General features: G+C 37.1%; 1 protein-coding gene across 1 annotated transcript in view; it reads right to left on the bottom strand.

Moving 5' to 3' along the window:
• NKAIN3 (sodium/potassium transporting ATPase interacting 3) overlaps positions 1–12,659 on the bottom strand; it is a 597,560-nt gene that overhangs the window by 583,468 nt on the left and 1,433 nt on the right. The window lies entirely within an intron of this gene.

The raw sequence follows: 12,659 nt of genomic DNA, 5'->3' as shown, positions 1-12,659 counted from the left end.
TGGCTAATAGTGGGACTTCTCGGCCTCTGTTATCATGTAAACCAATTCCTATAATAAATCTCCTCATATATACATATGATAGGATATTCATTTGTATCATATTGGTTCTGTTTCTCTGGGGAACACTAACACAGACTGTATCTATCCTTTTGAACAAAAGTAGCCCCAGTCTATTCTATTCTTCAAATCTTCACAGAAATATTTTCCAAAATCTTCTTCATAACCTTCACAATACATCTTGTTCAGATAAAAATTTTTACAGAATTTGATCATGCCTACCATTTTGTGGAGGAGAATATAGAGCAGTCACTGCCGTGGCTTTCCTATGGACAGAAGAGCAAAAGGAGTAGTAGAAAGAAACACGCATGTGCTCTCAAGCGCAGGGAGTAACTTTAAACAATGATTTGGGAAGTAGACAGTTAAGAACTGATCACTTACACACCTAAATTAACGTCAAACTCACTTTCTGTAATGGCACCTTTTATGCACCTGTTTTATCCACCGTTTGCTGCCAGAAGCTGCAGGTTTCTGATATCACTTTTCTCCTATTGGAAGGAATTAGCCATACTGGAAATGTCACATGGCTCCTTCTCAGCCATCTGGGTGGAGAAGCCCATATCATAAAACACTGCTCCAGGTGGCCTCTGAGAGTCTCCAGAAGAGTGTCACACTCACAGAAATACAACTGAGGAGAGAATTCCTGGAGTGACAGGCAGGCGGCGGTCACAGGAGCAGCGGCACAAGCACAGTTATGTTGTAATTCTACCATTGCAATGGACAGCTGAGCAGATCAACCTGCAGCTGGGGTTTGTAGGGTAAGGGTGCCCTATAATGAAAATCGGGATATAATATAAACCTCAGTGTCTGCATCTCTCTCAGTAGTAAGAGACTGATGCAGGAACACCAAGAAACAGATGTAGCTAAATATAGTGCTAAGTTGACATCAACTGCATCTCACTGTATGAGACAGTACAGTAACATGTACATCTACACCTTACTCCAATAACATAGGGTAGAAGCACAAGTTAGCAGTTGTCAGACCTTGGGAACCACCAAAAAAGCTTGGAACCAAAGAGGTAAGGAGTCACAAGCGATCACTTTTGTAAGATGTCCAAGTGTCTCTAGTCAGCCACCTTGATGTGCTGCTGTCTTTCATTCTTTCCACCTCTGAGAAATAAAGCTTTCAGCTTATGATTTAAGGTCTTAATGGCAATCAATTGGAGAACTGAAGATAATGATATACGTGCTCTCCTGACTCTGTCAATATTGGATCAGTAACCGGAGTGGGTCAGAACATGAAGAGCGGGACAATGATTCCTGGGATGAAGAAAACAGGGACCGAAGCAGGGTCCAGGCCGGGGAAGGAGGGAGGATATTTTCCTTTCAACATTCTGAGACAGCACCTTGTGAAACTAATAATCCACCATTAGGTTAAATAATCTGAATTTCTTCATTTTTCCTTCTGAATTATTTCCAAATTAGTATTCTCTTTAAGTTTGACTGCATATTTCACAAAATACGTCACTATGAGAATAGGAAACTATCATGTTCCTTTGTTTAAATGTATCTGATCAACACTGATGAGTGGATTGCTACATATCATGCTTATATTCATGCATTCCAATATTCGCTGCTTAAAGAATATTACACTGCTGATTCATCTTTTGCCTGTAGTTTATTACTGTTCACACCTTTACCTCCAGGACTTTCTTGCAATTGTTATCATTGTACATAATGGAGTTTATACATGAATATGTAATTTAATCCTGCCCAAAACACCATTTCTCTTATACTTAAATGTAACAGAAAAAAATAAGTCCGAATGTCAGGAACTCCCAAAACTGTTTAATGATTTTATTCCTTAAGCTTACAGATGAAGTATACAACATTTGCCATGATTTACTGCACTCTCTTTTCACTCACATTTAGTTCATACAGGACAACCTACTTCTAATGTCCCCTGATTTTCTACTGCTATCTTTGGTTAAGTTATACGATGTGAAATGTTGTCCTTATAGCGCTAATCATGCCATCTAGTTGTGATTCCCCCTATGAGGTCAGCCTCCAGTACTGCTTGAGCACCTTGGAGAAAATCATGGTACACAGTAGCTAACCATCCCCTAATTCTATTGCCTGTGGGATGACAGTTCACCATTGCTTTTCCTTCATTTTGGGTCATGGAAAGCAGGTGGCCATTGCAAGTGACACGACCCAAATCTAAATTTTAGACTACCTCTTAATTAAATATAATGCAAAATACATATTGACTAAAGAATTGTATTTCTATTTATAAAAAGAGCTTTAACTACCATTCTCCTAAACCTTCCATTGGTAGAACGGCCATTAATCAACACTTCAAAATCAAATTAAATGTTACGATAACTAAAAATATAGCAACTATAAAGTTTAAATGTCTGAAAATATGTTTAAATATAACAAGCTCTTCAGCTTTGGTATGGTCCTCTAAATACGAAAATAATATTATTTCTTCAATATAATGCAGGAAAAGTAGAGAAACTTGAATTAGAATCCATGCAGAATTTTTTTAACTACCAAACCAGTTTGTCATCAATAAGTTAAAATATACTACGAAAATCAACATTCTCTACTTTATACTGTCTTGAAAGAAAATCAAGCTGTTACTTATAAACTCCCCCAAACCTCTGCCCTCCAATAAAAATATCATTGGTAGTAAAGGAGTTAAAAAGTATGTATAAAGACACTTTTGGACTAGTCAAACAAACACATTAATAATAGATGACCAATGCTCCCCTGTCTGATGTAGTCTGTGAAATGTTACAAAACGTTAAGTCTGCTACTTGTGAAATGCTTCAACAGAACCACGTGCGTGAAGGACAGATCCCTGAGGACAGCTCCATCTGCGTATTTCCAACCACAGCTCTCTTTTAGATGAAAAGACTGTTAGGGGCTCTTTGCAGGCTTCCTAATGGGCCAGTGGCTTCATCTAATGCTTTCCCCTAATTGGCCCCACATTTAAGATGCTCAGTCAATGATGTGGCTGCAACATTCAGATCTTTAACAATCATACACTCCAAGGCCAAGAGTTTCCCATCAGAGAGCACAAATAATCTGTGGCTTAAACTCTTATGGAGAGAGAGGATACTTGTGAGCAGAGGTCTGGATGGTATTAGAAGATCACATGTGGACGTGAAAGCATTGTCAGAAGTGGTTCATCTGTTGAAGAAAATAGAGCATGCAAAAACTGCAAAAATATTTGGTCTGCAGAAAGCTTGCATTTCATTCACCTGTTTCAGGATAAATTGGGGTGCCTCCTGAGGGACTCTAAACATACCAATCTTGAGGAAAACTACCTTCTACTAACAGAAATGGAAGAAAAAAATTGCCCTTTCAAAGAGTTACAATATTTCTTCTAATTACTCAAGTCACCTGGATCACATCTTAAAAATCACATTTTATGTAAATAAATTGCTTGCTTAAATACTCTTTCCAACAGGTTTGGCCTGAGCCCAGAGAAACAACTTTTTCTTTTAATCCAGTCACAGGGTAACACACACAAAATTTGCTATCCATATTTCCACATTTCTGATGGCTTAAGCCATAACATACGATTTCAATATTCTGCTCAATTTCTCTACATTTCAGTTTTCTCATCTGTAAATAGGAATATATTAATATCTGCCTTATAGAGGTGTTATCAGAAGGAAACAAGGGAACTGAGGTACAATAGAATTTTGTTCCATATTGTAACAATGATTACGTTTTAAAATTCAGAAAATAAATTTTATGAGCCAAATATCTTTTAGGGTGTTCTCAAATAAATCACCTTCTCATAGCCTCCTTCAAGATTGTATATTTAGTATTTCAGTGTGGGGACGATGGAAAATTCAAGCTCATTCTAAGCCTGGAAGTACCAGGTGTGGTGTAAGAAGGTATTTTGATCTTTTTGCTATTGATTACTTGACATCCATGTAGAAGGAGTTAATTACAACCAATAACATGGACAGATGGAGGAGTTAGGCATTGGATTAAGTCCGCCTTCACTCACGGGAATCAATCAACACCCGTTAGGTAGAAATGACTTTCCTTCATAGTGAGGGACTCTAGAGTCTAGTCAGTCACTAGAAACAAAACCTATGAACCAGGATCAATTCTGGATCATTCTGTCACAAATCAGTTATCAACTGCAATGTTTAGGGAGATCGGAAAGCTATTGTATAAAAGGAGCTAATGCTGGTACTTTTGAAAATCAAAACTTCTCCATTATGTTTAAACAATTTTACAGATATACCCAAAACAATACATAAAATCTTTAGGTTAGGAAATACACTGTTTATTCATAATTGTTACATTAAGGGCTTATAAATCAGTTTCTACTTGTACAAGGAAGAAAATAATCTTTCTTCTGATGAAACTCCCTACCCAGCAGCATGCTAGTAAATGTTTAATAACTGGCTCGGAGAGGTGGGAAGAGGACCTGATTTGTGGGATTTGTGTATTTTCATGATATGAATACTTCCACCATAATAGATTTTTAGCTACCAATATGATGTCACTAGATGCAGAGTCGGAAAGAGATGCTCAATAGCATACTGTTATATAGAATTTCTACCATACAGACACAATAGATGTAAAATCACCCCTGGAGCATAGATAACAGTACAATTCAGTAAAATAATTAGGAAGGGTTGAATTTTGGATATTTATTACCTTTGTTTTTAATATCATTTAAAATTATATAATTAATTTTTAATAACGTCTGTGTTTAACAACTGGCTTGCAGAATTTCTGGAAATGTAACAGTAAACTCTCCCCATTTGGTATGAGCCGTCTCCAGTACGTCACTGCCTCCATCCGCTACTCATAATCCAGATGAAAGGCACATGTGTAGAAGATAGGATAGAAATTGAAGAATGAGAAGTTCAATTTAAATATAAGGAGAACTTTGCTAACAGTAGAGATTTCCATTCTCGGAGCTATTTAAGAATCAACAGGAGAGTCTTCAGTATTAAACAATCATGCACGGTCCTATCATGGTGCTAAAGACAGCTCTAGACAATTTCCTGAGGACTCCTCAAATCTAAGATATGTTACCTTTCACAAAGTATAATTTGAAAGAGCTCCCTCATCAAAAATTTATATTTTAAGTACAAACTGATAAAGAATTGCCATTAATGAGAATTTTATATTTTCCATTATCTTAATTATGATCAGTTACAGCTAGTTATCAGTAGAGCATAACTTGCATGTAGAGCATTCCTCTTTATACCCTAATTAACCGATTTAACCAATCACCATCTATAGCCTGGAACCTCCCACATGCAAGCACTTATTACACTCTGTATTAATCAATACCAAAGTATAACCATGTCTCTAAATACTGGAATAGAGAGAAACCATCAGAAATATATTTACGACTTATCATCACATCCATTGAGCTCATATCTCTTATGAGAATCTGATAGCTAAAATCCCATTCCACTACCTCTTGTTAATAAAGGAACTGGGCATCTGTATGAAACCATTTGTAATGCAAGTACCTGTGGAGGGAGTGGAGAGAAGAAACTCAAACATTTAATTCTACTCAATAATTCAGGAATACAATTCGTCAGGAAAACCATTCTACAGTGTGGTCCTCTATGCAGAAATGAAAAAAAGAAACTGAAAAAAAGAACAAGTTCATTAACACCACCATCATCTTGCCCCTGCTTCCCTTAACAAGGGACTATCTAATTCTTGCAATTAAAGCCCTTGTCATAACCCCCACCCCTGTTGCCCACTGACCTTCACCCCCAATCTCCTTTTCCCAATAGACAGATGCTTCTCCTCCAAATCAAAGGAAGTAGGAATTCTCTCACCAACACCAAAGAGAATATAATCAGCTAGTCCAAGGGTTTCACCTTCCGTAACTTATGTCACTGAGTAAGATTCAATGCTTTTGCTAGATTTTTTTTCAGTATGCCCATCTTAAAATATCTGGTCTACAGGGGCTGGCCCTGTGGCCGAGTGGTTAAGTCCGCGCGCTCTGCTGCAGGCGGCCCAGTGTTTCGTTGGTTCGAATCCTGGGCACGGACATGGCACTGCTCATCAAGCCACGCTGAGGCAGCGTCCCACATGCCACAACTAGAAGGACCCACAACGAAGAATATACAACTATGTACCGGGGGGCTTTGGGAGGAAAAAGGAAAAAACTAAAATCTTTAAAAAAAAAAAAAAAATCTGTTCTACAGTACTCCACCTGGACCTAAGATAAGAATGTTGCATTAAGGCATTCAGGGCCTATCTCCTGTTTTATTTTAATATCTTTGCAAAATATATCAAATTAAAAATGTAAATTACATAGTTTGTGCTATGGGTCATTTGCTTGCACTACCATTTAACGGGCATTTTGAATACTAACCATTGATGAAGTGTTATCTTTTAGTCTAATGTCATATTCTGTTGTAAATGTATGAAGATTTACACACAATAACACCAATTAGCGTTAATGGGGATTAACAGCATGGATTTTGATGCACCTAAGAAAGAAGGTCCATTTTAACCTTATCAAGTATTTGGCAAACAGTCTTTCTAAAATTCACATTTGAAATGTCTTCAAAATTGTTTGAAAAATCTCTCTTTTTTTTCCAAGTGAATGTTAAAATTACTTTAAATTACGACATAAAAAGCATTACAAGAAAATGAAAACAAGCAGTTAAAAAATAATTTGTGCTTTTCTTCTTAATTTTCTTGTTGTTACCTAAACTACTATATATCTTAACTTACATATTAATCAGCTTTACTTTCAAAATGATTACTATATTTATAGTCCTATTCCATGTCACCTTCACAATGCTATTAGGCAGCTAACTCTCAAAATGCAAAACTAAGAGGCACCCAATCCTCCAGCTCCCTGCCAGGGCGCCCCTTGTGGCAAGAACAAGTGCTGGATTCTAGCCCAACACAGAACACCTCAGGGCAGTGGAAACGGCACCCAACCTCCTATTAAGACTGGGACCTTAGGAAGAAGGGAAGGTAGATGCTTCCACTGTTTGTCATTTTGTTCTGAAAGCCCTCAAATTTTGTTTTCCATTCTGATTTTCATTTTTATCTTCGAGTAATTTTTATTAAGCACTTGAAATCCTGCTTTTTTAAGCAAGACACACTTGACCTGATGAAAACAAATGCTTATGAAAATAGTAAAAATATATCTGTATAGATCTGTTCTTTTTTCTGCTCACTCATCCAAACTCTTGCAAAGAAAATATGCCAAGTTTATGTTAATGTGCATTTTGTTGCTGCCAAAACTTAACACTGACTCAAAATTTCTTATGTTTAAGTTATTTGAAATTTACCCCTTATATAATCTGGATAATTGTTCAAATCTTTCCTGGAGACCTAAAATGTATATTGTAAAATTTGTGAGAGAAAGGTGAAAAAACATGGATAAAGCAGCTCACTTTTTTCAAATAGAAGGTACTATCGACATTCTGGCGATAGAAAGTAATTTATTTCGCAAAATCTTATGATAAGGATTATCTTCGTGGTGGGGGAGGGGGGAAACTAGACAAAACAAAAATCCACATGGAAATGATCAGAATAAAAGTGATTTGATTAGAATTGGGGACGATTTTCAAAACTCAATAGCACTTGATATATTATGAAGAACAAAATAACACAAGCATATGTAAATATTTCCATTTCAGTGAACTTTGTTCATTTCTGTTTTCTTAGTTTTACAACTTCGAGTCTTGCTTTTGGTTCTCTTCTCATCTATCTTTACAGTCTCTCTCTTGAGGTGATGTCATCCAGGGCCTGAAATCCCAATGTTGCTCCTGATTCCCGATTCTGAATATTCAGTCCAATCGTGTCCTCTGAGTTCCAAGCTCCTATACCTGACACCTCCTTGGCCTTAGGTATCAGAATGTTAAAGTGTCTAAAACATGACCCTCATATCTCCAAACAAACACTCCTGCTCCACCTCCACACCTACAACAGCCAATGTTTCCACTTTTAGTAAAAAGCAGCACAATTACATTCTGTTACACAAGATGTGTAGGTCAACCCCTCAGCAACTCCTAGGCTTTCTACTCCAAAATCATCTCAAGTCCATCCTTTCCCTTATCTGCTCTGTTATTACATGTGTCTGACTCGCATTGTCTCTTGCTCAGAATAACAGAAGAGCATCCTGTCTCCCACTTCCTCTGTTTCCCTCTAATTATTCTCTACTCAGCAATGAAAGTATTTTGAAACACAAGTCAGATGATACCATGACACTGTTTAAAATGCTTCAGTGGATTCACATTTCTCTTTCAATGAAATCTGGTGCCACAGCATGTGTCTAATGCCATCTCCCTGCGTGTACTTTCTCCCATACGCACCCAGCCACACCAGACTCCTCTCATATCTAGGAGCTCACCATGCTCTTTCAAAACTGGAGGCTTTGCACATTTGGTTTCCTCTGCTTAGAATGGTTCCCCTCTGTTTGCATGACTGACTCCTGGTCATTCTTTCATAATCAGCTTTCAATTTCTGGGAAGTCTTCCTGACCACATCATCTAAGAAGATCTCACCCTCCTTCTCCGTGTATATAACATTTATCATCTCCTTTATGGCACTGAACAGAATTGTAATTAGGTAATCTTTGTTTATATATTTATTGATAGCCCTTCTGCCCTCAGATATAAAAAACTCCTTAAGAACAGGTCCACATCTGAATAGTTTACACTTGTACATCCAGTGCTTAGGGACTCTATGCATATTTGTTGAATGTTCTTGATTATTTAAAGGACAGGAAGCACAGAACAGAATAAAGAGAGTGCAGACTCACATCCGAACCCTGGTTCTCTCATTTACCAGCTATACGATCTCGGGCATGTTACTTAAACTCTTTTTGCCTCAATTTCTGAATCTCTAAAAGGAGTGGTTGTGAGAACTACATGATTTCATAGATATAAAGTACCTAGAACAATGCCTGGCACATAAAAATGCCCAATAAAGTGTGGCTACTCATTTATTTATACAGTAATGTATTCTCCAAATATTTACTGAGTCCTTACCCTTTGCAGGGTGTACTGGAAGCCTCTGTGAGTAAATCAAAGTCTTTGTCCCAGGTAGACTTAAAATCCAGTAAAAGAAATAACATGTACACAAAGAAACAAATACAAAGAAATATGTGATTATTGTCCTATGAAAATAAAAAATAAAGACTTATATTAGCTTTCCAGGGCTGCCGTAACAAAGTACCACATACAGAGTGGCTTAAACCACAGAAATTTATTGTCTCACAATTCTAGAGGCTAGAAGTCTAATATCAAGGCGTCGGCAGGGTTGTTTCCTTCTGAGGGCTGTGAAAGAGAATCTGTTCCATGCTTCTCACCTAGTTTCTGGTGGTTTACTGGCAATCTTTGGCACTCCTTGGCTTATAGAAGGATCATCATGATCTCTGCCTTCATCTTCACATGGCATTCTTCCTGTGTGCTTGCCTGTGTCCAAATTTCCCCTTAACAGAAGGACACCAATCATATTGGAGTAGGGTGGGTCCCATCTTAACCTAACTAATTACATCTGCAATGACCCTTTTTTCCCAAATAAGAGGAGATTGTGAGTTACTGGGGGTTAGGACTTTAACATAAGAATTTGGCAGGGGCATCATACAACCCATAACAAGACCATAGTACAATATTTCCCGAGTAAATTCAATACCCTGAATGTACACATAACAACAAGAGAAGAGATCTGTAAATGGATCCAAATTTGTAGAAAATTGGCTAAAGCAGAATATTGTAAGGATTTCAATACCAATTACATTATACCTAACATCTCTTACTAGCCACAATTTTAATTTCACTTAGCTTTTCTGAGTTTCATGAGATGAACCAGCGTATTTAATATAGAAAAAGAATGAAAACTAAATGATTAAGAATTATATTTCATAGGAGAAGAGAAAGAGCTATTAAAATTTAAAACACGTTAAAGCAAAAGTATCAATATATCTACATAATAACATAAACGTATTTCTGCATCCACTGCCAAATATCTACGACAGGTGAATGCTGCATTTCATAAAACTTAGTTTAAAAACACATCACCTCAACTACAGCACCATCATTCAGACACCTCTCAACACATTTTATCTCAGCATTATAGCGTCCCAGGTGGTCACAAGACGGTTTGAATGTGTGAGGGAAAGTTAACTTGGTTTTCACCGTGAGAAAAAGAACTGTTAGTTGTCTTTAATTTGAGAGGATGTTCTCTAAAATAAAAACATACATCCCATAGAGGTGTTAAAAACTGCCTGTTTTCTATAAATCTTCTAAAGGTTTCCGTTACTGTAGATATTTAAAGCGAGAGTTTTTAATTTTGTTCTGATTATTAGGCCCAACAGGAATACAGCTGTCACCTTTCCATAAAATGATACAAGGTGCAATAAATCTTCCCTGGTAATAACATCCAGGGACAAACTTTTGTTGAACACGTCTTAGAGTCTGACCTCTGTGAAGTCAAGAAAACATCTAATGCTCTGTGGGAACGGTTCTTGCCAACCTAAGTTCAACACTTCTCTGAGACCAGTATAAGAAGAAGGCTCTGAAATGACATGTGGAGTAAATTCTAGACTTTAAAGACATGCAGTTAAGACACATTTAAATGTGGCAACTAAAAATAATTTACTAAAAGCATATGATCAGGTGTTTTCATTTATTTCAAGATTACACATATATGATAATAGAATACACGTTATTTTAACACAAGCTAAACCAAAGGCCTCCTTACAAAAACGTAGTTAAAAGTTTTTGGACAACTTGATGAATCTGTTACACAGGGATGAATTGCTTTTTCAGAAAAGATTCACTTTGCACAGTTTTCTCTGGGCATGTATTCATGCTTTTCATTTTCTCATTAAATTCATCTAGCAGAATTAAGAACACGAATGCAAAATCTGGGGCAAACAAACAAATTTGCTTGTACTAGAGTAGAAACTAGAGAGAAAGCAACCATGGGAGATGGCCAGAGCAGGGGAATGAAGAGAGCAGAAAGAAGACTGAAATTTTGCAAACCAAAGCTCATCCAAATACACTAGCCTAAAATTGATAAATTCTCTCCCGTTATCTTCCCAATCTGATGTTCTACTCTGGAGAGTGGTTTATAGGAAATGCGAATGAGATAATAAAAACCCTTCATTTATTTCTTTAACTTTTAGAAGGAACCAATGTGCCATCTTTTAATGACCTACACAGTTGCTTCTAGGCCTCAGCACACAGAATCTCTTCAGCAAACGTGTCCTCCAGATACCATTCCCCTCTCAACAGCCACCCTTATTTACTGCTTCATAACCTCCATCTTCCAACAGTTGGTGGGAGCAGAAAAAACATGAAAGAGAAAAGAAGACAGTTGGCTTCCGTGGAAAAAACACTAGATCTGGGAGTCCAATCCAGTGGTATGCTAGAGTAGACTTATACACGTCATTACATTGTCATGTGTCACGCTATTACATTGTCAATAGCATGAAAAAACTGAGGGAGTAATTTTCCAGTATTTGAAAACTGTTACCCATTTCAGCAAAGAATCTGCCATGGGTTGGAGGAGGTCATTGAGAGGTTGTGACCCAGCTGACCCTCAAGCTGGAGCAGGACAACTGGAGGCATGTCACCCCCTCCCCTGTCCTTGAAATGTAATTTCTGCCCACCGTTCCCACGGTGGGAGCCTCTTCATAAGATATGTTTTGTCTGAGATCCAATTATTAAGTGTTTACCGCCACCCCACTTTTCTACCATCCAGAAACTATTGACTCAAAAAATTGTTTACAAGTATTGCCTTCCTCATCTGCAAACTAGTGAAATGGGTGCCTTCCTCAGAGGATAATTTTAGGGGTAAATTAAAATAATCTTTATGCAAAAACCCTGTAGGGATTTCAAAAGTTAATGTTCATAAATTCAGCAAATATGTTTCAGCTCCTAATATGAGCTCTCCTAAGGACGTGCAGGGTTTGGAAAGATGAACAATGTTTGATCCTGATCCTCAGTGATAAAGATAAGTGTAATAACTTAAAATGATTTAAGAAGATGAAATGTGTTATAACAGGAAAAAGGAAAGTGCTATGAAATTAAAGGGAAAGCAGCACGTGATTTTACTTGGAGCATCAGGGAAGACTCCGTAAAGATGGAATTTGGGGTTAAGCTTTGGAAAGTAAGTTACATTCGTATCAATTGAGAAGGTGTATGCGAAAAGTGGACAGATGAAACACCAAACACATTATCATCACAAATATTATAATACCAACTAGCTGCTGCATCAAAAACCCTTACACATTATTTCCATGTAAAACAGAAAGAATTATGCCATTATAGTTATACAATCCAGTGTGCCTATCTACAATCTTGCATATTCGAGGGTTGACTAAATATTTAGTTTTTCCAATTTATAAGCCATTTCTAATAAGCAAAATTGTAGATTATCCTTTGGCTTTCTTTCCTTAGTGAAAGAAAACATTCATGCTCAAGTGAATTTTTAAATTATTTTTCAAGACAACTCTATAAGATATGTCCTGTTTAAAAGGACAGAAGGGACTGTCCCATAGATCTAAAGAAAAGTAGCCACTGATTTAAAATCTATAAATACATGAATTATGGACACGTTAAGAATGAAGAGCACATCTAAAGTGAGGTTTTTATGGGAGAAGGGAACACTGTGGCAAGTGAAAA

The sequence above is a fragment of the Equus quagga genome, chromosome 16 (genome assembly GCF_021613505.1).
Source record: "Equus quagga isolate Etosha38 chromosome 16, UCLA_HA_Equagga_1.0, whole genome shotgun sequence".
NCBI lineage: Eukaryota > Metazoa > Chordata > Mammalia > Perissodactyla > Equidae > Equus > Equus quagga.
The sequence above is the reverse complement of the archived record's forward strand: the minus strand, read 5'-3'. Positions and strand labels throughout refer to the sequence as shown.